Consider the following 23,759-nt stretch of genomic DNA (forward strand, 5'->3'; position numbering starts at 1 on the left):
CGGAGAACAATGGTGGTGATTCTCCTCGTGATGAAAGGCACTTGTTACAAGCCTGAGTGGACTGGGCTGTGCTGGGAGAAGACAGTTCAAATACCTTGTGCTGTTCAGATGACAGCTGATACGAAAGGCGCAGCTATCCATAAATATCCGGGGACAAAAATAAGATTATCTTCTGTTATGTAAATAAGAGAGAAAAGACAGTCTATTTAGAAGACTGGAGACAAGCAGCTTCTCAAGCTCATCTCCCATCTTCAGGCTCGGTGTAAACTCTTGTACTAGACAATCTGAATTGAGCTTTTCACAGTATTTGCCTGTGTGTGAGAGGATGCTTAGCTTTTTACGCCCCCCACCCCGTGCCATCCCCCCCCGCATATTGCGGTGGTGTGAGGGTGCCCAGCAGCAGTGCCGCAGCGAGATGCTGTGTGCCCCGTGCGCGGGGCTGCTGTGCCGTGTGTCACCCTGGGGTGGCTGCTGTGCCGTGTGTCAGCCCGGGGTGGCTGCTGGGCTGTGTGTCACCCTGGGGTGGCTGCTGTGCCGTGTGTCACCCTGGGGTGGCTGCTGTGCCGTGTGTCACCCTGGGGTGGCTGCTGTGCCGTGTGTCAGCCCGGGGTGGCTGCTGTGCCGTGTGTCAGCCCCGCAGCGGCCCGGGCCAGGGCTGAGCTGCGCCGGGTGAACCCACCACACAGCTCCCATTCGCACGCCAGCTCGGTGTGCATCCTGCTGTGCCTCCCTGCCTGTCGCAGGAGCACTGGCCCTTGCTCCGTACAGACACCAGCAACAGGGAGGCTCGAACAGCGCTCGCAGAAGAGCCGTGCCCGTCATGGCTCCCGTGCGCTCCCCTCCTTCCTTCCCTGGAAGGCAGGACAAACTCCCGCCTCCTCTGCACAACCAGCTCCGTTGTTCTCTCTGCCGCTGACGGACCTGCTGGGCCCGGGCTATCACGCTCAGGCAACCCGAGGTGCTATTGTTTCAAGCAGATGACAAACTTCACAGAAAAACCGGCGGCTCAGCTCGGCTCGGCACGCCCGGGCCGGCGGCGCTGCCAAGCGGGAAACCCCGGGATCCCCGCGGCCGCGGGCCGGGAGGCGCCTCCCGCCGCCGCCAGGGGGCGCCGCTGTGCCTGGCGCGGCGCGGCCGCTTCAAAGTGGGCGGCGGCGCGAGCGCGGCCGTTAATGGCGACCGCCCGCCGCGGGCGCGCCCGCCCCCGCCCGCCCTCACCCCACCCTCCTCCTCCTCCTCCCCCGCCGGAGAAAAGACCGGGAGCGGCGCCTGCCGCGCACACTCCGGCTCCGCGGGAGGTGGAGATCATGGATGGGGCGGCGGCGTCCTGCCGTGGCTCCGCGGGATAACGCGGGACAGCGCCGCGGGCCGCCCGGCGCCGGCAGAGGCTGCTGCGGCACGGTAAGGCGCCCGGGGCGGTGGGGAGACGTCGCTCACCCCGGCGGGGCGGTGGGGCAGCGGGAGGCGGCGCCGGAGCGCGCGGGGGACCCGCGACCCCTTTACGGAAAGGGCTGTGCCGTGCGTTCCCCGGGGCGGCGGTATCGCTGTCCCTATCCCTGCTGCCCGCCGGGAGCCCCGGGCCGGCAGGGCTCTGTGTCGGGAGCGGTGCCTGGCTGTGAGGAGGGCACGGCAGGGCGCAGGCTGCCGGCGGGAAGCGCTGCCGCCGGCGGAGCGCCGAGTCGGGGGCGTAATGACAGCGGCTCCTCAGCCCCGCGTGTGCTCTGTCTTGGGGTTTCCGTAAATGAGCGAAAGAGCCCAGTGCCCTGGAGTGCAGTAGCCATTCTTCGGGGAGGGAGAAGTAATGAGTATAGGGGTCTGTGAAGTGCCATCCGCAGCCCGTGTTCTTGGTACAAGCGAAGTGTGCAGCTTGGGGAGAAATTGGTTCGTTTGGGTTGCAGGCGTGGAAGGAGTAGGAAAAGGCTCGCGTTTTCCTTCCCTGAGCTGAAGAGATGTTACTGTTGACTTTTTTGAGCTTTTGGAAGAACCCATAGGTACGATAATGAGGTTTCCTCCCCACCCGCTGGCTCAAGGGTATCTTGTTCCTGAACAGATCAGGCCCCGCATCATGGGTTTATGACTTCTATAGAACTGGAACAGGGACTGTCAGCGGGGAATGCTGATGGAAGAAGATACCAGCTGTTTGAATTTTTGCTGTTTTCTTGGAAATACTGTTACTTCTGCCCTGGAACATAATATTCCTGTTCTACAACAAGTAAAAATAATGATTTATAAATAGATGCATTTGTTTATATTGTTTCCCGTGTAGCCAAACAACTGTTTACATTGTGAAATGGATTGCTTCATTTCACATTATCTTATCAGCGCTGGCCCAGGAGTGGCTAAACTGAAGTTACATGTTCTTGGGCAGAGTGCTACTGGAGAGATTACATCTGTAGTTTAACTTCTGGTGGCTGGTTGTCTGCTTGTGTATGCTTCTCTCGCAGGCATCAGAAGCTAGTGAAAGAGTGATCGGGGTGGGTAAAAAAGTGTGTGGGGTTATAGTATGGTGAGGGGGAGATTTGTGCCTTTAATGAAAATGCTTAGTTTATACTTAAATGGGACTTTACAGTGTGGGAAAACTTAGATTATTTTTTCCTGGCAGTGAGGTATCAAAGTGACTTGACATGAAGTTTGTTAAATATCCAAGAAAAGCAAGATCACATGAGAAGAGTGGTGGTAGGAGGGAGAAATAGTTCCTTTTGTTTAGGAGTGTCTTGAAAAAGACAGGCTTTTCCCCACCACCATCCTTGCCCCCTGGGATGAAATTTTATTTCTTTAGTCCCCCCCCCTTTCCTATCATGTCTCATTATCATTATCCACTTGTGCAATCTGTGTATTATGAGGGGGAAAAACCATCTGTGATTGAAATAATATTACAATGATGGGTGTTTCAATTTGCTAAACGTACTTTGTATAAGCCATCCTTTATGTAAAAGAGAAGGTTGATTTTTCCTGATTTCTAAATCACCATAATTCATATCCTAGGAGCTGCTAGATCAAATCATGTGTTTATTGTATGCACTTATTGTAGATTTTTGCCCTTGAGGCACAGTACTGTAAGTTATCTTCACTTAGAGACTGTTGTTTTGCCTAATTCAGTATTTTAAGGCAATCATTTGTAGGTGAAAAAATACTACATGTTTGCTTAACTTTTTTGGTTTTAAGTGTGGGTTGTTTTTTTTCCCCCCAGTACTACATTCCAAGTATTTGTCATATTTCTTGTGGGGTTTTTTTATAACTTCTGACAGCTTTTCTTTCAGTTAAGCCAAAGGACAAGGCTGCTGTCTTAAACATGAATTTTGGCTGCAGTGTCATGCAATGGGTATGAATGGCTTCAGTATATCTGCTGTATTTACAAGAATGCTCTCATAGGCTGGCAGAAAACTCTTGTTTGCCCTCCCAGTGCTGATTCAGGGAAAAATAATGGCTCTGATCATCCTGCAGCCTGGTCAGCGAGCACAGACCTTTTCTCTCCTAGAGACCTGATGCAGCAGTGGAATTGGAGCCTGTTATACTTATCACTATATTTCCTGTGGATTAATATCAGTAGTTATGCAGTTGAGTTAGTAGTCTGTGGTTTCATTAGAAGACTTGCTTTTCACTGTGTTCCTTTTTGCATCTTGAATTACAAAAAAGAAATGGAAAACAATTACAAACTAACCCACCACTCAGTTTGAGTGGTGTAGTGATTCTGCCATGTCCAACTGAGGCTGTGGTCAGCTGTTCTTTTTATAAGGCAGGATCCTTTTCTGTTTTGCTTTGCAGAAACAAGCTCATAAAATTCATCTTTCCCTGACCTTTTGAAGGAGATCAAACTAAAAGATCATAATGATAATGTCTGTTTTTCACTTCTGATGGCTGGAGGAGCTGTTGAAAATATACTTACTCCTCTGGCTGCGTGCTGCAAAGTGATAGGAAAGTTTTTTTTGTATTTCTTAATCAGCTGGGATCAAAAATGCTTACAGTTTTTCTGCATATGCAGTCAGCAAATTCTGGAGCTGGCAGTGATCATACAAAATGGATTTTCAAATAGCTTGACTGTTTGCTGATGGCACCACTTAAAGTGGTAACACTATAAGTGACTTTTCTCAAAAAGGCTGAAATAAATGAGGAACAGAGAAAGTGAATCAATATGTCTGGTAACTTTTTATTTACTGTGAGGAAAAAATATCTTTTCAGAGGGTTCTAGTCTTGGCATGACTGTTATTTCCTTATTGCAGCAGTATTTTCATCTTTTCATTCAAAGAACAGCAAGTGGGTGGTAGCTTGTTGCATTGAATCACCTTGCTGTTGTCCTCCAGGTATCACTATGACAGTTTAATACAACTACATCATGTTTATATTGAACAGAAATTATTTGTGTTTGAAGAAATACATTACAGCTTATTTAATATAAACTTTTTCTTGTCATGCTCTCCAATGGATCATCTGAAATACTTCAGAGTATAGATGGGTCTTGCAGGCTGTCTGGAAAATAAAATTCTAATTTACCAGGTTCAGGCATAATTTTTTTCATGACATACGAATGTTCAGCTTTGTTTGTACAGATCACTGCTTTGCCAGATTTCATAGTTTTGGAGTCTTTATTCTTGAATTTCACGTGGAAATGTTACTGACTGTTCTGTTTCTGGAGTATTTGGGTAATTTCCTGTAACCACAAAACTCCAGTATGAACTACAGGTTATGAAAGCTATCACTATGGTTCTTGGAGGCAGTTTCAGCTGACCAGCCTTCATCTCAACTCCAATCTCTAATAAGTAGATCATGTATAGGATAAGAATTGTACTGTTGCACACATCTAGCCCTTGTAGAGGACTCTTACATTTAGCCAGGAATAGGAAATATGAGGAATATGAAAATGAATTAGGAAAATATATTGAGACAAAAATCCATTATTGGTCCTTGATAATCTGGTACATGATCAGCTTCTTCCTATGCTTATTTCTGTCATTGCTGTTTAACAGTTGATTTGCTTCATGTTTTATCACTGAGGAGGATCTATGTGTGGATTTTATAATTCACAGATATTAATTACCTTTTATGTGTGTATGTATATAAAACATATGCTCTATACAATATTTTATGTAATGTATGTATATAAATACATATTTTTTTACTCTTTTGTTACTCTAAACAGCATCTGGTGGGGGTAGGTCTGACAGAAGCATCAGAAGTGGTTGCATTCTGTCCTACACAATGTTTTCAGTCAGGGCTGCGTCCCTTTAGTGACCACACAGGATGGCTGTGGTGATGTGGGTGAGCAGTGTTCCTTGCCCAAATGCACCCTCCCTCTGGTGATAGGAGGGGTCTTGCTGCATTCTGTAAAGCAACTGTATTTTTCTGGGCCTGGTGCTTCAGACAATGTTTGTCCTCTTTTTTTAAGTCTGGGTTTCCTTCTATTGGTACTTAAGGGAAACAGTTTTCCCTTCGTCTCTCTATTCCTGTATTAAGAAGTACATCCATCCAGACAGAATGAGAGCAGTGCTCTGTGACTGGTGTGGTCAGGCTCATGTCTCCAGTGCAGTCTTATGACAGAAACTGCAAGTTCAAGACCAAGCTATTTGCAGTCAGTGTATGTATATTTTTAGCCTGGTTTTCTGAGAAAACGGAGATTGCATGCAACTCTCTTGTGAATGTGTAACTTTCATTCTTGCTCTTAGTTTCTAAATCTTTTGAGCAATTCCAGTTGCATTTGTGAGAGGGTGGTAGCTTATTTCCAATAAATCTACACCTTTTCTGGCAGTAGGTAGCCTCACCAGATGGAAAGATGCCTGCTGAAGGAGAGATTGAACTCTTCCTGCAACTTTGACACACATTCCTAGGAAACTGAGTTTTACTGGCTCAGTTGCTTACAAATCAACTTACATTGTTGACACTGTTTCAAATTATACTGTTCCTTCATTTCTGAATATTTTGCAATAGTTTTGAATATGAAGAAGAGCAAGTGTTTAGTCTTTAGCCCTAAGTAGCCTTGTAATATGGCAAAAAGTACATGATATGAAAGGAAAGATTCATTGGTTTATAAAGGATTTTATTTTATTGTTGTTCTTCATATGTCCTGCTTATGTGAATTCCAGTTTAATAAAAGACAAGACTTAAAATAATTCTTTTAACAATTTTGATTTGTAATAACAATACTTTAGGCACTCAGAAACTTTTTTTTGTAGTTGTATTGTATAAAGATTGTTCCCCAAATGGAACAAGACTTAATAGGATGCAAATTCAAACAGTTCCATCTTATTTCTGTATTTCTCCTCAGTATTTGTTTTCTGTAAACAGACTCTGTGTGAACCTTTCAGTTAGCTGATCACTTTTTGCACACTGGTATCTGTTGAATACATCTTGTGGTCTTTGTTTGTCTTGTCATGCTGACTTGATTAATGTTGTACCATCATCTTCCTTCATGAATAATGTATTTCCTGTCATGCAGTTGGAACCTAGAGGAGAAAACACCTACACTTACTTTCTTAGATTAATCATGCATTAGTTTTACCTTTGATGCATACTGTCCTTACTTTTGTGGTAAAAGTGCTGGCCAAGGATACACGTTGAAGGTATATAAGGTGTGTTAGATTTGTGGAAAGGCAGACCATATTTAAATTAAAAAAAAACAACCAAACCCCAACCAAACCAAGCCACAGCTTTTATTAAAGCTTTCCAGTTTTTTTTCTTTGTACTTGAGATATTTATTGACATCTTATCTTTTGAAAGGTTTGCTGGTGATTTCTCTCTACTTTAAAATCACTAGGTTATGCTTGTGTCAATTACTGTTTCTTAGTTGTTTGTGCGAGTCTAGCTTTCTAGGGAAGATGTAGTGACAGTATTCATTAGGTCTCACTAACTGTTGCTGGAAAGCTGTGAGAAGTAGGATAACCACAGTCACAGCTGCAGGATGCACATGCCAGCTCCAGTGGGTTGTTGATGCTGATTTCATCTTGAAGTTTAGTCTCGTTGATCACTGAGGACCAGACTTTGAGCCTGCTGGGCTCTGGCTTGCTCCAAAGACCAAGCTGAGGTCATAAGCTTTGTGCCTCAGGTAAAACAGAGCAGTCAGCTCTTCCTGTTAATCACTGAGAAGTGAAATCTGTACAGGTTAGGCACAAGATGGTGGGGAGCCTTGTAGTTGCTACAGGAACTGAAGCCAACCACTTCCTAAGGGTGTAGCTGTAGCTCTGATGGTAAACACTCAGAAGGTTTTTAAGTTTATGGATGTTCATCTGTTCACACTCACCTGCAGGGCGTAAGTTTATCTAAAGTCTGCAAGCTTGTTTGTTTCTCTTTACCATGAGATGTGTCAGTCCTTGGCCTTTGGGGAAGGTTATGCTGGAAAAATTGGTGCTGTGTGAAGCTTGCTCAAAGCAATGCTGCTGACCCTGGCACCTCTCCATGCTGTTGTTGTCTCTGCTCTATGTGGTTGTGTCCTTTACTTCAGATCCTTGTGGCTCTGAGGGAGCCATTCTCTGCAGTGTGAGTTCATCCTTCTCTCCTCTGTAGTTTTTTACCTCTGCTGCTTGCTGGAGCAAACAGCTTGACTTCATCAAACTGCTGCTGTCACTGGGCATCAGCTGTGGTGGTGTTCAGAATATATGACCTGCCATCACCTATCTCCTTTCTTCCATGATGTGATGTCCCACTGGAGCAGCAGCATTGGCCATTTACTTTGCATGGATTTATGTCTGAAAATCCATTCTTAAATGTTTTACCACTGACTTTTATTGAGAGTGAAACATAATAGTTCTTAGTGGTCTTACTCTCTTAGCCCTTTTGCATCTGTAGAGTCACTAGGAGTATGATAAGCCACTTCTCTATCTTCTGTTCTCTTTTGTTCCAGGTTGTCATTGTCTTAAAAATAAAGTCTCACTTCAGAGGGAGCAACAAGGTAGTTCTAACTTCAGTTCATGTTACGTATTTAGTCAAAAATCAAGGAATGACAAATTCAGATACGACTCATAAATCCAAAGAATGTGATAGTCTTTTTAGCAAACTGTCAGTTAGTGCTAAATATTTGCATCAGTCACTTCACATTTCCATTAGCTCCTTAAAAAGCTGAAGTTCACAGATTTGAATGAAATACAGTGCTTATGACTGTGTTCCCTGCTTTTTGATTTAGACTACTGCTGTGAAGCTTTCTTATAGTTACAGATAAATGTGTTTTCAGGGTCTGCTCTTTTTTGGAAAGTTTACTGTTTTGCTCTGTCTTGTCTGAAAGGTCTGCATAGGTTTTTTGGGGGTTTCTTCGGTTTGATTTTGTTTCCTGTCCTCCATGATTCTACTGTATTGGTCTTCAGACCAATACAGGCATGTCCTTGTTGCTTTTATTAATAGGAATAGTTGTTTTTGGATGGGATGATTTACCACAGCTCCCAATATAAGGAAGAGTCAAACTATTGTGCCCCTTCGTTGTGCTAATAATAGTGATGTACCGTGTTATTGGCAGGCAACACTGCTGTTAGTGACAGCTTCAGGAGGGATTGCTGCAAGGGCAGCAGGGTTGGTGAGGATCTCTACTTTCTCCCTTTCACCTTAGTATCTTTTCTTGTGCAGCTTCATTTCTCACCCCATGAGACTGAACCCATCCTTTTCATAGAAATAACAGTGTATTTTCACTGTGGTATCAACCAGTTCTGATCTTGAACTGTGGAAGGGCAAAGACGGTGCTATTTTCAGAGGGGGGAAAAAAACCCACAAAAAAACCCCACAAAACAGTTTTTGTGCTGTGCTGGACAGGGTGTTACTAAAATTATAACCTGGAGAGTTCTGGAGTAAAACAGTATGTGCACATAAGGATGTCCTATCAAGACCATCTCAACTAATGTGAAAATCCACGTGTTTTCTCAATACTAAGGGACTTTTCATGTGATTGCCTTAACATGGGATTTATCCAGCCCTATTCTTTATGAAGAATTCACAGTATCTGGAGCTTTACAGGAAAGAGAGGAAATCATTCTCCTAAAAAAAAAATAAATCTTTGCAATCAAAGAAACTTAAAACAAGCAGGCTTAAATGACAGACAGTATGTATCTGAGCTCTTGTAAATTGCTGAAAGGCTACAGAAGGTTAGTATCTGACCATCAGCAAATAGGTCTTCCTGGAAATGTGCAGGAAATGCTCTTTGTAGGAGCTGTAGACCTGAGTTTAGGTATTTCATGTTAGATAAAGTCTTTGTGTTTGCTGTCCAAATGTTTCAGTGCTCGAGCGGGAGAAAATCGGCAGTTACTCAATGAGATTGTTCCCAGGCATTCATCAGGCTTTGATTTTTTTCATTCAGTGAAAATATGTAGAATTCCACTACCTGAAAATAGTAAATGCTGTAACAAGAAAATAAGAAAAAATTTAAAACTTGTGTTCCTATTTTATAAGTGTTCAGATTTTATACAGACACTTAATTTTTTAATGTATGCATTAGATAAAGCACATCATGTTTTAATGCATTTTTTAAATGCTCAAGAGGGCTTTGTAACAGTACTTTCTGTTATTGCATCATTATCTGCTTAGGGAGTCTAAGTGCCAAATTGACTCTCTTTAATTGAGGTGGCTCTTGTCACTTAAAATTATTATCTATACCTACAGTGATGGAAAGTCTGCATGGATCAGGAAAGATACCCTCGTTTAACAGAGAACTTTTTTTTCCTGAATATACTGTTTTCATATTTCTCTAAAACAAGTTACTTTTGATACAATAATACAAAAAGCCTCTTCCAGTTTCTTCTCCTCCATATTCTTTTTCCTACTCAGCAGCCATTCAGTACATGGAAACCAGGAAATGAGGATATTTTGAAATAGTGATACTTTGCATAAATTACTTCCAAAAATATTTTGCTGTATTTGAATGTTGATATTTTCTGTGGATGTTAACAGTTAAGGAATATAATGAAACTGTCAAAGAAAATAAGATATGAACTCCTCAGAAAAGAATAATACAAATACAGTGGTTTTCATCTGAATGCAGTATACTTTTGTAGATGTCATCTATTCCGGAGAAGTACCACATACGCAAAGCATGCAAATGCAAAGAGAGGCTTTGGGGCAGTCTGTCCCAAAATGAACAAATGTTGGGCATTTGATGGTACGTCTTAAACTGTATGAACTCTGAATGTGTGAAAGCTTAATGTGCCCGTTAGTGAATGAGCAGTGCTGTATGATGGGAAAGATGTGAGTTATTCCAGAACCCTCTCAGGGTTGTCTGGTGTTAGCCATGAAGGCAGCCAGGTTGAATGGGCCTTTGGCTACTGTGGTGTTATGAATTGCAGCATTGCGTGCCTTGTCATAAATGATTACACAGGGAAGGGGCTGTGTGCTCTGTATGTGGATCTGTATTCTCCTTCATGACAGTTCCTATTTGGATTCCCTCTTTTCACACACTGTCCCTGTGTTCTCTTGTGTGTGTTAGGAGGGGGGTGTTGGTTGACTGACTTGTTTTTGAGACTACATGGGAAACTTGAGGCAGAAAACTGAAGATAAATTGCATGTCTAATTCCCTTTTCCATCCAAAAACCATAGTCCTCTCTTAACTGATAGAGTGCCTTTGGGAAATGTCTGACACGGAACAACGTATAGAAGAGTACTGACAGTCACTGTACAGCTCGCATGCAACAGGCATAGGGAGACTATCCCCAAAACTTCCAGGGTTACAGGGAGCATATGCTTTGGGATAATGCCATTGTATCAGTTTCTTGCCTTCTGTTGTGCCTTTGTTTTGGCTGTGCAGCTCACTGGCAGTCGCAGTGATGGAGCCATTGCCAAGTCAGTCCATCTGGCTTAGGCTGTGCAAAAGGCAGTTGTACCACAGTTCACATCTGTGTCCCTTCGTGTGTTGTGTGGCCACTTTGTAGCCTGAGAGGAGTTGCCCTGTGTGTTTCTCTTCACCCAGTCCATCTTCTGTGTGGTCATGTTTCAAGAGGGAATGTAGATGCTTCAGGATTGCAGGAATGTGAATCTGGGATCTTCAAAATGGAAGACTGTATTTCCTTTTTTTTCTTTCTTTCAGTCAAATCCCTTGTGTGTTTCAGTGTATCTGAGATGACTGGCAACTTTTGGTCCATTTGTGATTGACTGTCAAAATGAAGTCAAGTGTTGATTTCTAGGTCAGACTGAACCTTAGACCCCTGTTTAGTTTAATTTCTCTCTGCTGCTTGTAAGTGAACAATAACTTTAAAAATATTTGTAAATGAAGGAATTAAAAATGGGTTTATGTTCTCATACAGTTATGAGGGATGGATAGACAAGTTGCAAAGTTTAGACTTTTTTTACCCTGCACTCAGGTCCCAATAGTGGTTACACTATTTTAATATTTTTTCCCTAGGAAATTAGACTAGCCATCTGGAAAAAGCATTTTTTTTTCCCTACACAATTATAATATTTTTCTAAATGATGTGATATGCCTACCTCTCCCCATACAATATTTATTCAACTTTACTGCATTTGGGGATCATCTGGAAGGCTTAGAAAAGCTCATCCAGTAAAATGAATATGAAATGGTGATTTCATTGTTTTAACCATAGGTTTTCATTGTTTGTTCTTCATTGGAGGGAAAAATAAATACAGGGAAGATCTTTTCCATTCCAGCTTTTTAATGAGCAGGTGTGTATGTGGTGGGTAATTGTCTTCTCACAAAGGCTTAATTCGTTGTGCTTTTCTATTGAACATATTATAATAAACCTGATAGTTAAATCCAACCACCTCTTCTTAAAAATCTAAAATGACAGAGCTTCTTTGGAAGTGCATCCAAGAGTTAGTAGAGTAGTAATAGCTGTCAGGTTCAAAGCAAAGCTAGCAGTTAAATCTTCTGGCCTATCATGCTAGAAATGTATTATATTTCCCTGTTTTCAGCACACAGTATCTCCTGTATTAGTATGAATGGATCTGTTAAAATGCCTTTTATCACTGTGCTTTGAGCTTTTCTGTCTTCATGAAATCATGTAGCTGCTTTCTCTAAAAAGTCTTTAAAAGGCTTCCCACATCTGATCTGATGAAAAGCACCTCACCGTTGGGAACCAGCCAGTCACATAGTTGTTCAGCTGTGGTAACCTGAATAGCACTTGCCAAGAGAAAATGGTCTGGGATATGTAAACCAGAGGGAAGGAGGGGAAGGACTGTGGCAGGTGGGTAACTGCCTACTCTGCTTCAGAGAATCCATGGGAATTTCCTCTCCTGGCTTGAGCAACAGCATACTTAGGCTGGCACTGCACAGCAAAGAGCTTTACCTGGAGTTCATACGTGCTTCTCTCTTCTCTAAGCTGTACACTTAAATTTTGCTTAAGTTTCCAGGATGTAGCTCTGTGTCTCCTTGACACAGGGCTTCAATCTGTTTGTGTCAAATACCTTGCACAGCAGAATTTCCCTTTGAGCAGTGTGTTGTGCCCCTGGCTGCTGTGGGATCTCGTCTTTCATCCCGTGTCCCTTCCCCCTGTGAGTAGGGGTGACAGTGTAGCACTGTATGAAATGCTGTCTCCTGACAAAGCTAAGAAGGTTGGTGAGGACATGTTTTGCATAATCACAAGTTGTCACCCCTATAAGTAAAGTGAGAATCCAAAGCTGAAATTCCTTCTTATGCATATAACCTGTCAAACCTCATCCTCTTTCCTATGTGTCCTTTAGCGTTTGTCCTTGGACCCTGTGGCTGCCAGGCTGTGAGCTGCATCATAAGCTCTGACAGGATGAAGTGGAGAGAGATGAGTTAACAGCCATTTGTGCCTCCTGGCTACTCTTGGCTGACACAAAAAACAGATGACCCATGGGCTGTCACACAAATAGAGAGTAGATCCCACAGCCTTTCTTTCCACATCTGCCACTGGCCCTGTGCTGAGACTGACACAGGTTTCCTAATTCTGTCTGTCAGCTTGTGGCTCTGTACAATACAGCTTTCTTGTTGGGAAAAACATTACAGCACATCAGCAAAAGCCTGCCAGGTGAATGGAGCAGCAGCTGACTGTAAAATATAAACAAGTAGATAGATATCTGTGGGAAATAAACTGAGAATCAAGATGTTCCAGGACTGGGCCTAGACAAGACACCATTTAAGATTTTCATTTCTAAGACAGAAGCTTAAAAAAAAGAAGGCATCCAATTACATTGTTTACCAGTCTGTCATTACCAGATTGTAATAATAAGTAAGTAGCCACAAAAAATGATTTCTTTCTTTTTGATGAGTAAAACCGAAAGGTATGTATTACAGGATGTGGCTGAATTCAGGTTTTTTGGTGAAAAGTTTTCCAGACATGAAGCATGAGGGACTACATCATGGAAAAGAGCAACTCTGCAAAAGTGTAGGGATCAAGCTGGATACAGAACTCTAAAGGTACCAGTGCACTGTTACAGGCAGAAAAGAGAGGGCTAATTAAATCATTGGCTGATGGGATTTATAAAATAAGCATTTTTCTCCTGGCATGGCATTAATGGCAATAACACTCAAATTCTGTGTCTGATCCTTGTTTTTACATCTTTAAAAGGTCTTTTGAAAACCTTCAGGAGGTATAGAAAGACCTACAATCATCATTAATGGTGAAAAAATGCCTGGAAGTTTTTTAATATGGAAAGGGTGGAGTGTGAGCAGCTGCTTTTTTTCTGCCTGCATTTTTATTAGTAGTTACTGGTTTCTGTTCAGATAATTTTAATGCGGACTTCATTGCATCCAAAGAAAAATGTCTAAAAAATGTTGAATGGATTGATTAGTCAGGTCATCTTTGTGAGATAAATTGCTTGTTGCTAATGGGGGACAAAACACTAGTAAAAACGATCAAGAGAAAACAGACTGAGAAGGGTATTAAAATCATGGGAAAAGAGTTGGGGGGGGAGGTATGTGAATTAAATAGCAATAAAAGAGTTAAAATAGTCCAGCAGCATGCACAGGTGATGACCATTGTGTATGTCCTTTCAGAAGTTCTTGAAGTTGGATTTACTTGGTTGAAGCCTGAGAAAAGGAGGAAGATCTTGAGTACCAGGATAACCATTTTAGTTGTCTAAGAGATCAGAAAAAAGACTGCATTTTATGTACATTATATGCATGTTCTTTCTACAGGATTTAGACGTACAGCTTCTTGATCAGTCTGCAGGCTGGGGGACTGGCAGAATGCTGGCTAATCAAGAAAAGCCTCTTGGGAAAGTTTGTATGGGAGGGGAGATAAGAGGTTTGTCCATATCTGTGTAGAGCTTAACCTAATAGCTGGATAACTCCAAGGAAGTGTCAGAGAGAAAAGTTGAAATTTCTAGTTTGGATAAGGAGAGAGAGAGAGAGACTTGGAGTAGGAGGTAAATCTCTGAGGTCGTCCCTTAGAGAGGGTAAACTGTTTCTTTGTGGTTCGAAGCGATTGCCCAGGAGCAAACAGGAGGAGTGACAAACGCTGCTGATAAAGAACTGTTTGTTTCCTCAGGAACTCTCTCACCTTTGCAAGACAGAGGTGGGAGAGGGCCCCAGGAAGGCAGAGGTTAGAGAGGTAGAGTGAAGTGCTGGTAGAGAGGTTAGTGAAGTGCTGAGTGAGGTGCTGGCAAGGGCAAGGTTTTAAGAGGAAGAAAGAGATTAGGAGATGCCTAAGTCAGATGAAGCTGATGCAATGACTGAGAGTGTTGGCCCAGGACAAGTTGTGTGCTAAAAAGGAAGGCTGGCAGAAGAAATGAAAAACATCTGTGGTAGAGCTTTAGGAAATGAGTTTGAAAGCAGCTTAAACACTAGCCATACCCTGACTGTAGGAGAGACTGAGCATCTTAGCTCCCTTGACAAGAAAGTGTATTGTACTCAATTTCTTTTTACTTTCCTTTTTAAATTTATTTTCCTCCTCCCATTTAGAGAGTGATAAGCATAACTAGAAACACTGTCTGAAGAGCTATAAATGGAAAGGTGAACAGCTATATCTGTTACTTCAAACCAGTAAATTGCCCTTCCTGCCATTAGAGAAAGCGGTGAATCTCTCGAGGTTTCCAGCCCAAGGCAGGTCGTATGCCCAGGCAGTATTTGTAATCCATGTAAAAGTTACTTATTGCTATCCAGGTATTTGGGAAATGTGTAATAATTTGTGTTCAGGTTATCAATCTGATATATCCCATGGACATTCTGACCCCAATGTCCAGGAAGCAGTTTTGTAATTTTACAAGTAGATACACCATAATGAAAATAGATTTTGGTTTTCCTCCTGAAAGGTCAAGATAATTTAGGAAGAGGGCAATAATAATTTTTGTCAGTTTCCCTAGTTTTCAAGCAAGATTTGTTTTAAAGAAGGAGGGGAAGGTTGAAGTGAGGAAGATATGGAAGAAGTGAGGGGGGAACCTTGTTTTGGTGACACAGCTGTTGGCTGAATTACTGATCAGTAGCCTAGAATTTTAGAGTACATATATATATATATCTGAGCTTTTTTTGAGCATTGGTTGCCTGAGTAGCACTAACTACTGTTTGTTTGTTTTTTCTAGAAGTATAGTAGATATTTTTCCCATATCACATGTCCCTCTAAATGGAAATCAGTGGAGGATGAGAATGTTGCAGGAATTAAATGCTTATTTTTAGGAGTTTGAAATGTTAAGGTATACTTCAATAATTACAAATATTTTTAAATAGCATGTTGAGGTGAATAACAAAGATCAGAATTGTGTGTGTTTGGCTATAAACTAATTCCAAGCTGCATTTTTTTTAGATTTGGTAACAAAAGACAGGTTTTATGTTAAAAATCTATATACTCAGTTTGAGTATGTAAGTTTTATAAGTATTTGTTGGAAAGGAACTCAGCTGATGGTTTATCTCTGAGGAAAAAAATACTGTTGGATAAATCAGCAAAATGGGAAATAGCTTGCAGTAAAAGTAGGACTCCTGCCAGTTGCTATTTTCTGAATTCACAGAATCATAAAATTCTTTAGTTGAAAAAGATCTCTAAGATCATAAAATCTAACTGTTAACCCAGCACTGCCAAGTCCACCACGAAACCATGTCCCTGAGTGCCACATCTACACATCTTTGAAATACCTTCAGTGATGGCGACTCCACCACTCCCCTGGAGAGCATATTGCAATGCCTGACAACCCTTTGAGTGAAGAAGCTTTTGCTAATATCCAACTTAAACCTCCTCTGGTGCAGCTTGAGGCCATCTCCTCTGTTCCTATCATTTTTTACCTGGGAGAAGAGGCTAATCCCCACTTGGCTACAACCTCCTTTTGGGTAGTTGCAGAGAGTGATAAGGTCACTCCTCACAGCCTTGTTTTCTCCAGGCTAAACCGCCCCCAGCTCCTTCAGCTCCCTCACAGGATTTGTGCTCCAGACCCTCCAGCAGCTCTGTTGTTCTTCTCTGGGCACACTCCAGCACCTCAGTGTCTTGAAGTGAGGGGCCCAAAACTGCACCTAGCTCTTGAGGTGTGGCTTCACCAGTGCCACATATGGGGGAGTCTTGTCACCTTGTCACAGAAGGCGGTCAGGCTGATCAAGCAGAAACTGCCTTTCCTAAGCAGTGCTGGCTGTGCCTGATCCCCTGGTTGTCCTGTACATGCTGTGTGATGTCACTCAGGATGATCTGCTCTGCCACCTTCCCTGGCACTGATACCAGGCTGACAGGCCTGTAGTTCCCCAAATCCTCATTCTGCCCCTTCTTAGATGGGTGTCACTTTTGGTAATTTCCAGTCTCCTGTGTCCTCCCTTATTAACTAGGACTGCTGGTAAATGACTGAAGGTAGCTTGGTGAGTATGTCTGCCAGCTCCCTCAGTACCCTTGAGTAGGTCCCATCCAGTCCCATAGTCTTGTGGGTATCAAAGTGGTGTAGCAGGTCACTGACAACTTCCCCTTGAATTATGAGGGCTTCATTCTGCTCACTGTCTCTGTCTTCCAGCCCAGGGGGCTGCTTAACCCTGAGAGCAATTACTCTAGTGTTGAAAACTGAGGCAAAGAAAGTATTATTATCTCAGCTTTTTCCTCAACCTTTGTGACTATGCTGTCCCCCCTGCATCCAATAAAGGATGGAGGTATTCCTTAGCCCTTCTTGTTGCTGATGTATTTATAGAAACTTTTTTTCTTGATGTATTTATGGAAGTTTTTTTTATGGTCTTTTATGGCAGTAGTCAGATGAAGTTCTAGTTTGGCTTCGGCTGTTCTAATTTTCTCCCTGCATAACCGCGCAACATCCTTGTAGTCCTTCTGATTTGCCAAGGTCATAAACTGTCCTTCTTTTGGCCTCCTTCCTTACTTCTTTAGGAATCAAAAACTTCATCATTTTGTGATTGCTATGCCCAAGACAGTCTCCAGCTATCATATCACCCACAAGTCCTGGGTTTGTGAAAAAGAGGTCTAGCGGAACACCTCTTCTGGTTGACTGATTCACCAGCTGATTGAGGAAGTTCTTCTGCACAGTCCAGGACTAGACTGTTTTCTCTCTGCTGTATTGTATTTCCAGCAGTTATCTGGAAGTTGAATTCCCCCACAAGAACAGGGCTACTGATCATGATGCTTCTTCCAGCTACTTACAGCATATTTCATCTGCCTCTTCATCCTGGTTGGACGGTCTGTAACAGACTCCTGCTAGGATTACATCACTCCTGCTGCTTTATTGGCTTTCCCCTGATTCTCACCTATAAACCCTCTTGTCATCATCATCAAACTCGAGGTAGTCAAAACATTCCCTAATATACGGGGCTACCCCCACTGCTTCTGCTTCCTTGCCTTTCCCGTCTGAAGAATTACAGCCATCCATTGCAGCACTCCAGTTGTGCTGGCCATCCCACCATGTCTCTGATGGCAACTGTGTGATAGCCTTCCTGCTGCACAATAGCTTCCATCTGATCATAGTTTTTAAAATGTTCTGCCTACAGAGTGATTATTGCTCAGCATAGTGGGCTTTGTACATTGTTTTGTATGTATGTTTGCCCAGTACAATCTCTAGAATGGCTTTGCTAAGTGTGTAGAAAGCTGTTGTAGGTCACTGCTGGTTTTGTATGTAAGAAGTCCCTAAACCTAGATCTGGATACAGTTTGTGATGTTTTCCTGAAGTTCTGGATAATGTGGGCTGCAGCTATGCAAGATGACAGTAATATGTAATTTTTTTTTTTTTCAGGCTTGGAAAATCATTGTTAAAAATAAAATTAATAACAGTAAAAGTCTCTTGTGTAATGGGATTAATCTTCCCAAGCTGATAAGTACAAACTGATTCAGTAAGTGCAGAGAGTAGCAAGGGTTAGGAGGTGAATTTTGTCTGTCTTTGCTAAGACTGTTCGTGCTATCAAATTTTAAAAGCTCCTTGGCAAAATGGAGCTCTTAGTTCTGTTTTATACAGTCAATTGAAATAAAGTGTGACCCTTATTTTTTCCTCTTTCAGGCTTGTCTAACACTACTGAAATCGTAGACTGGTTGGTGCTTTCTCATGGGATCCCTGTGACTGACAAAGGAGAGATTGTTGTGGTAGGTGTTTGCCTTGACTGTCTTGACAACACTTGGCCAGGGCACAGACAGATGCAGTTTTCAATGCAGCCACACTTTCATAGGACTCATGCCAACAGAAGCTGTGGGAAGGGAAAAATATGCCTGAGACATGGGTTTTACAGTCTTTGGAATTGCTCTTGTGGTTCCCCTAAAAGTGGAAGCCACATAGCCTGGGGTAGTATAGAGGAGGGAATTTGTCAAAGTTTGCTTTTAATTATGGATCTCTAGCATGAAAAAAGTTGGTTCATTTACCAAAGAAATGTAGGAAAACAACCAAATCTGCATTCTAATTAGCTTCCTAGCAAAATCCAAGTCACAGAGACTTGTTTGATAGTAGTCCTCAAAGCACAGTTTTATGGTACTACCTAAAATGGGCTCACTAGGCTTTTATTTTTAAATCTCTAAATATCATACATATGTGTGTGTATATATATACACACACATACAAAACACATATATCTTTATCTCTGTAGCAGAGCCTATTTTGCTTTCATATATGGTTTTTGATTTAATAGTTCCATATCCCATGTCCTCCATATGTCCCATATACTCCAAATAAAGGAGTGAGATAATAGTCATTTCCTTTTTGAGATAGCTACAGTTCTATATGTACTCCATAGCTAATTATTGATAGAATTGGTAAATGTATCTCCAGTCAAACAAAAAACAGAGTACATACTTATCTACTGATCTTTTACTTGTGTTTAAATAATTAAAACCTATCTATTCCTCTGTGGTTTGGAAAAGGTCATCCCGTGAATATTGCTAGAGCTGCAAGTTCTGCATTATGCTTGCTCTAATATGTGGCTGTATGCAGAAATAATGACAGCTCTAGATTTTTCATTTGCATGAGCTTGTGACTTGCTGTTGGTAGCTTTCCATTTTTCCAAGCACTGCCACTTCTGTCCATATGCATCTTCTGGAAATAGTACTAAAAAGTCATATACTTATGCACTGGCAGATTGTACTTTTTTTTCCCCTCCTTTTTGAAACTCATGTTCTTGGCTTAATTATCAAAGTGTAATGGTGTTCTTGCTTGACTCTTTGATCACAGGAAAAACCTCTTGTGGAAACATAATCATACCCTCATTGGCTTGTATTTGAGTACTGAAGATTTAATGTAACAATCTGTATGCTCTGTTTGAGTTACATATCTTAATATAAAGAAGTACTTCTTAATTATATAGCTAGTTGAAATATTTTTCATCTAGGCTTTTTTTTTCTGCTCCATTCTTTAGTACTAAGTGGAAAAGTCTGTATTGTCACGTATTTTTATAAGCAGAAACTCTAAATGGAGGGGGAAGAAGAGAGATAAATTTTATTTTAAAACCAAGATGTCTGATACTGTCTATCATATCCCTTGTTTAAAAAACATGTTGAGGTTAAAAAAAATAAATCTACAGTTTTATTGTTTTCTTCTTTAACTAGTTGATTTAAAATTTAAATACAAAGAATCAAAAAGAATTTGTGTGTGTGTGTGTGTGTCCATCACAGTTTGGGCTGTAGATAGTTAATTCCTTTTATAAACTTTCAGTTTACAAGTAATCAGCATTTTTCCTACTTTTAGAAAGCCATAGTAGAAACACATTTATTTCTGATACCTAGAAACTTGAAGAAAATCCCTATAAGAAGTGGAAAATGGCAAGTTTATACATGTCTGTTTATACATGTCTGATTTCTTGAAACAGTTCCTCTCCCCTTTGGTGATGTACTTTACCCTACATCATGGATATTCCAGGAGTGACTGTATCTCTTCTTGATCTCCATGTGGGAGGCTAAATGAGCCAAGGTCCCTCAGCCTCTCTCCCTTCCTTCAGGTCTCCATCCCTCTCCTGAAGAGTCCCATGCCTTCAGGCATAGTGGTCTGCTTCTTCCCACATTCACCACCATGTTCTTACCAGCAGTGCAGCTTGTTCTGTTCACACCTTGCTGTTTTAGTTTTCTGCTGAGGTGCCTCTAAAGATCTTCAAACCTCTCCAGGCACCTTATCTCATTTTCTGAAACACAAAGGAAAAAGCATTTGTAAAGTACTTTCAGGAGCTGTGTCCATTGTCTTGAAAAAGCATGCATAACTGGTCACTCTTTTTTTCATTTTCTCAAATAAGTGGAAACCTAAGTTCTGGCAAAAGTCAAACAACTGTGAACTTGTATAATCATTCCTGGCCTTCGATCAGTGTGAGAGAAGCTCTGGCATCTTGTGAACGTACATAGTTGAAATGTGCCTTGAGTTCTTGAATCTTTCTGCTGGTCTCCAACCCTATTTTACTGAAATGGCTCTAAAGGATTACTGAAATGGAGCATGTCCTGGCAGAGATCTGTATTAGAAAATATTTGTGGCACACAGATGATCATGAGGTATTTGCGTAAAGAACAAGAACATACCATACATAGCTCAGATGATTAATACAAAGCAGAGGAGTGTTGCCCTCTGATTTTCCTCATCTGGCAGGCAAGGGCCTGCCACTCCTGTCAGTGTGATAGTGAACATAGGGGGACAGCTCATTGATCTTTGCTAAGCATCTAGAGAAGCTTCTGCTCTTGTCATCTTTAGACATGCTTTCATAGCTTGCTCCTGCTCATTAGTAGAGAGAGAAGGGAGCAGATGGGGAAAGTCAGAGTTTGCCAGTAAAATGCAAAATTCTTCTCTAATGATCTAGTGTTGGCTTGCAATTGTGGGACTTTCTATTAGAGTTGATCGTGTCTCTCATTGTTTATAACCTTAAAATGGTTCTTATGTTTCATTTCATGGTGAAAGGAAGCAATCAAAATATTTTGGCTTTGCTTCAGAAAAAGATGTTTTCTAAGTAGCTGTCTGTAACCTTAATGCAGCTAAGACCTATATGAACTGAATCATTGTACTGTAATTTGGTGACAAGTGGGTGATCAAGAACGAGTGATACAGTAATAATTTGCATTATTATTATTATTATCATAATCATCATTGCTATGTCTTATAGCAGTAGCCAAAGGCACAACTTGGCTCAGTCCAACATAGGAAACTGGTAGGTAAAATGAAATTTAATAAAGATGTAAATATCTGTCTACAAAAGTCAAGAAGTGTTTTTTCAGCCTGTGACATGAAGAAAGAATTGCATTGTGGAGGTGACAAACTCATTCTGTTCTGTCAGCTGCAAAGTGAAATTTATTTTTAATTATAGTTCATGAAAAACTAAATGTCTTTGTTAGCTTTATTCACAAAAAATCTTCCCCACTAATAAAGAAGGGTTTGAAAGTGGGAAATATTTATCAGTAAGCAAAATTTGTAAAAGTAAATTAGCTCATTTGAAAGCCATCTGTATTTCCTTGTTTACCTGGTTGTTTGTATGTTTGGATCTGTGGCTCGTTCAGAGCAACATGGAAGTGATTCTGACCAGACACGGCCTTCTCAGCCTTTGTGGTTTTTATTTCTTAGTTTTGAATGCCCCTCTGTTTCTGCAGAAGAACTTAGCATCCTATTGAAATAAATAGCTGTAGATTGCGTTTCTGAGGCTTTGTTTCAAATGTTGGAGGGGTTTTGTTTTCATATATTTTTGTCATTTTGCTGTTGCAGGCAGTTTGTTTTTTTTTTTTAATCAGTATTAGCTTCTAACATAGAGATGTTTTAGTGTTGTACCATGTACCAAAACCTGATTAGGAGTTACTTCTCCCCTCTTTTGAAGGACTAAATCTGGCTGTGAATGTTTACTTTTCATATGGATTCTGTGTATATGTGAAATTGTCTTTTTGTGGTTTGTTCCAGGTTCTGTAAAATTCACCTTTCTAAGAGGGGATTGCAAGAGTTAGTGGAGTTGGGAATGGTTCATTTTTTCCAGCTCAGCATGTGAGAAAGGGTATAGAGGACGCTGACTACTCCAGATGTACAAAGTATTAAGTGTGCTGGAATGTACTGGCAATGTATGAAGCAGGGAAGGAGGCACAAGTCAAGACATTTGTCTGCTGTTGTATATTTTGACCTTTATAAAAGAGTTAGGCAACTGCTGCATACCTTGCAGCAATCATTTATCTTGTGCAAAAGAGTCTTGTTGCTGCATAACAGTTCTAAGCTTGCACAAGAGGTCTTCCACTTTTTTTTTGAATGCAATGTACACAACTCCATTACAGCAGTACTTGAGAATTTTCTTGTCCCTAGATTCAGGCGTTACAGTGGAGACTCTAATTTTCTTTGATCAATTTTCCATTCTCCTGGTAGTATATTGATCCTTACAGGGAGCAATAGCTCTTTCTGTGTTACCTGTCATGTCTGTTACTAAATCTTCCTCCTATCCACAGTAGGTACAAATTCAGCTCTTCCTGTTTCTTCTGGCTTGCTTTTTGCATGTCTCAATCCAGTTTCACTTTTCTATAAAATTTGCAGGTTGGCTTGAAGTAACACTGCAGAATAAGAACTGCCAATAGGAGAGAAGCTGCTTGAGAGGTCTGGATCTCAGAGAGGGGAACTGTCCAGTTAGTCCCTTTCCTTTTCTGCCATGGTAAAAGGCTGATTTACAGCTTGCCATATTATTCAGCAGTCCTTTTAATGTCTGTCATAAATTGAGATACTGGTTCCCATTTCTGTAAAGCCTTGTGCTCAGGGCTGGCACGGAAGCTGGTTGGTGGCTGGTCTGTCAGGCACAAGCTGAGCTGCACGAGCAAGCTGGTTTTCTCTGGGGCTATGGAAAGAACTTCTCCAAGTACTTGGGAGCCCTCTCAAACCTCAGAACTTGCTGTTCCAAGCCCAGCAGCCACTTTTCAATGCTTCTTTCTTTAACCAAAAAGCAAAACCAGTCTCCACAGAAGAAAACATTTAGTTTTGAGTATTAGTAGGGAAGGCAGGAAAGAGTACAAACTGTCTGTGTCACAGGATAATTATACTGTCTTATGCACTACATACCACTTTGCCTGTTTTTTCCATCTGCTAACTCTCTGACCATTGCTGTCATTGCAAGAACCTGGACCTCCTGGTTATTTCAGGTCACTAGCAGGTATTGTAGCATCCTCTTCAAGCCAGCTTAGGTGATTCAAATCTGTGGTTAGAAGTTAAGCTCAGTTTGTCGCTCAGTATTGAAGTGTTGTACCCAAGTGTGAGAGCCTGTATTGTTCAACACCTGAGTGAAGAGGTTTCTGCCCAGCACCCTGAATTCTTGCTCTAGGGCTATTTTTCTGTGTCCATAATTGGTTCCTTTTATAGTGTTTCAATTATTTTTTATACTTTTAAAATCTTCATTAGCCATTTTTACAAATGGTTGGTTACTTTTATTAATTTCTAATAACCACATGGTTAGAAGCCCCATGTGGTCAGCTTTTGCTTTGTATGTTTTTAAATCTAGTGTTTGGATGATTCCTGGTCTGTCTATCCTTCTCATTTCCACTGTCTCCCATGGGCTTTCTTTAGTGGGG

At 41.5% G+C, this 23,759-nt stretch overlaps 1 protein-coding gene across 3 annotated transcripts in view; it reads left to right on the forward strand.

Moving 5' to 3' along the window:
* The first annotated feature begins 1,258 nt into the window (after positions 1–1,258).
* RNF144A (ring finger protein 144A) overlaps positions 1,259–23,759 on the forward strand; it is a 66,084-nt gene continuing 43,583 nt past the window's right edge. For 2 of the 3 annotated variants that reach the window (XM_069011544.1, XM_069011543.1), the window contains exons 1-2: positions 1,259–1,401; positions 18,280–18,362. The gene's annotated coding sequence lies outside the window, so the exon portion shown is untranslated. The remainder of the gene's footprint in view (positions 1,402–18,279; positions 18,363–23,759) is intronic. The other variant, XM_069011545.1, reaches the window with a different exon arrangement.

This window comes from Aphelocoma coerulescens, chromosome 3 (genome assembly GCF_041296385.1).
Source record: "Aphelocoma coerulescens isolate FSJ_1873_10779 chromosome 3, UR_Acoe_1.0, whole genome shotgun sequence".
In the NCBI taxonomy this organism is placed as follows: domain Eukaryota; kingdom Metazoa; phylum Chordata; class Aves; order Passeriformes; family Corvidae; genus Aphelocoma; species Aphelocoma coerulescens.